The sequence below is a fragment of the Nycticebus coucang genome, chromosome X, assembly GCF_027406575.1.
Source record: "Nycticebus coucang isolate mNycCou1 chromosome X, mNycCou1.pri, whole genome shotgun sequence".
Classification (NCBI taxonomy): domain Eukaryota; kingdom Metazoa; phylum Chordata; class Mammalia; order Primates; family Lorisidae; genus Nycticebus; species Nycticebus coucang.
This window is the reverse complement of record NC_069804.1, coordinates 123,315,595-123,318,130: the sequence shown is the minus strand read 5'-3', so window position 1 is coordinate 123,318,130 and position 2,536 is coordinate 123,315,595. Positions and strand designations below refer to the sequence as shown.

The window sequence follows — 2,536 nt, the reverse complement described above, 5'->3', positions numbered from 1 at the left end:
CTCCAGGCGTTTGTACCTGCCTGAATCACAAGGAAATCTGCCATGCCTCTGCACTCTGCCTCTATCTAGCAGGAGGAGGCAAGGCTTGACATCCTCGGGTGTTTGGTGAAGGTTGGGGGGTGTTCTCTCAGGTCCAGCCCTGCCCCTGATTAATGTTACTGATAGGACCGAACAGAACTGCTAAATTCCCCTGCAGAAGAAAAGCTGTTTTGAGATTCAGAGCCCTGTCTTTGCTCCTGCAGGTTTGTATTAGGTTACCTGTCAGTTCTATCCTGCTGCTTTCCTTTGTCTACAGACTGACGATCCCCTGAGGTCCAGGTGCGTCTTAGGCTCAGTAAAGCGGTCCTCTGGGTCAGCCCCACCTGGGAGCTTCCCAGGTCTGTGAGTCAGTACCACCTCAAGCAAATCCTTTACTCACGGGTTGTTGCCGGCCTCCTGTGGTTGCCCAGGGAGACAGTGGGTGTGGCTTCAGAATATCTTCTGTATAGATGAACATGTTGTGTGTGAATAAAAATGGTCTTACTTCTTTCATACCAATCTGAAGACTTTTAATTTCTTGCCTTATTACACTGACTAGAACTTCTAGTACAATGTTGAAAAGAATTGGTGAGAACAAACGTCCTCTGGTTCCTCTCCTCAAGAGCAAAGCATTCACTTATTTTATTTTTTTACCATTAATATGATGTTAAGGATGCCTTTTGTCAAATTTCTCAAGTTCTGTTCAACTTCTAGTGTCCTAAGATATTAGACATGCTGTATTTCTGAACTTTTGTAGGTTTGGGGGGCTAAACAAAAGATTTAATAATCATAATAAACAGAAGAACACCAATGTTTTCCCATTAAGAAGATTCCAGAGATGGCAGATTTAAATAGAGCTCTCACTCATTTCTAGGTGCAGCTTAGGCACTACTACCGCAAGTCCTTCTGCAAATCACTTAACTTCTCTGAACCTGAATATGTGTCTACAGTAAAAAAACGAATATCACTGTATAATTCATGGGGTTGGTGTAAGTTTCAAGTAAGATATAGTACACAAAACATTCAGTGCTTTGCCAAGCATACAAACATTGGTGATTATACCACCACAAGAAGAAAGTTTATAAAATCATATTATTTGTTTTTTCTTCATGGAAAAGTATGGAACGCTTCACAAATTTGCGTGCCATCCTTGAGCAAGAGCCATGGTAATCTTCTCTGTATTGTTTCATTTTAGTATATGTGCTGCCAAAGCGAGCACTTACTTATTTATTTATTTATTTATTTTTGAGACAGAGTCTCACTCTATGGCCCTGTGTAAAGTGTGGTAGCGTGATAGCTCACAGCAACCTCAAACTCTTGGACTTGAGCAATTGTCTTGCCTCAGCCTCTTGAGTAGCTGTGACTATAGTGTAGCACTATGCCTGGCTAGTTTTTCTATTTTTAGTAGAGACTGGGGTCTCACTCTTGCTCAGGCTGATCTCAAACTCTAAGCTCAAACAATCCACCTGCCTTGGCCTTCCAGAGTGCTAGGATTACAGACCTGAGCCACCATGCCTGGGATAAATTATATTTTTTAACTTAAATGGTTGGAGAATTCATGAGAAATATTTGAGAAGCTATAAATTTTTAAATGATTTCTAAATTTACTTCATCATAATGGATATCTGTCATAATAGAGGTAAAACTTTTATAATAAGCTGTCTCAGGATTTCATAAAAAGATTTTCTTATGACACAATAAAGCAACTACGAAAAATCTATAATATTTCTGACAATGTTTAGTTTGCATAATAGGATTCCCCTCCAAAAATTGTAAATCTAGGGAGCAGCCTATGTTATGCTCATTTGTACTATTTGTCATACTTAGAATCTACCTTTAGGGATAGCCTGGAATGAAGGGAACTAATCTCCTTCTGAGATAAGCAGTAATTAAGTGATCAGGGAAGCAGATATCAGGGCATTCAAATACAAAGAAAATGTATTTCTCCTTCTAAAATTGGTAAGTACTAAATGCGGAATCATCAACTTTTCATGCACTTTTGAACCCTCTGATGGAAGTGTGAAAATGTTCATTGAAATGATCAGAACAGGTACAGCATCAGAGAGATATGTGTGGGGAAGTGACATTCTTTAATTTCAAAGAAAGTCCACATGAGGACATACTCATTTTTTAATTGCTATATGTAGTATAATACATGTATACAGTTTCAGAGTACATGTGATAATTTAAAACATTCATATAATTGGTAAAGGTCAAATCAGTATACTTGGGATATCCAGCTACATATCCATTTTGGATGTTCTCCACGTTCTCATTTTATTTATTTTATTTTAGATTAATATAAGGATACAACATATGATGTTCTCATATTAAATACAGTTGGAGTTCTATAAGCTAACCACCGAAGGGAATGTGACAAACTGGTCAATATACAGATGTGGTCAAGATAAGGAACTAGGCCTACTCTACTGATATGTACATGTGGTGCATATCCAGCCTATGAAAATTAGGTCAACTTAAGGAGGTGGTCAGCTATGGAGGTTCTGCTAGGTTTCCA

General features: G+C 38.4%; 1 non-coding gene across 1 annotated transcript; it reads right to left on the bottom strand.

The window, feature by feature from the left end:
* Nucleotides 1-1,131: 1,131 nt before the first annotated feature.
* LOC128578732 (U6 spliceosomal RNA) lies at nucleotides 1,132-1,237 on the bottom strand. Its single transcript, XR_008377867.1, has one exon. It is a non-coding gene; the product is annotated as a U6 spliceosomal RNA (small nuclear RNA).
* Between the last annotated feature and the right edge of the window lie 1,299 nt (nucleotides 1,238-2,536).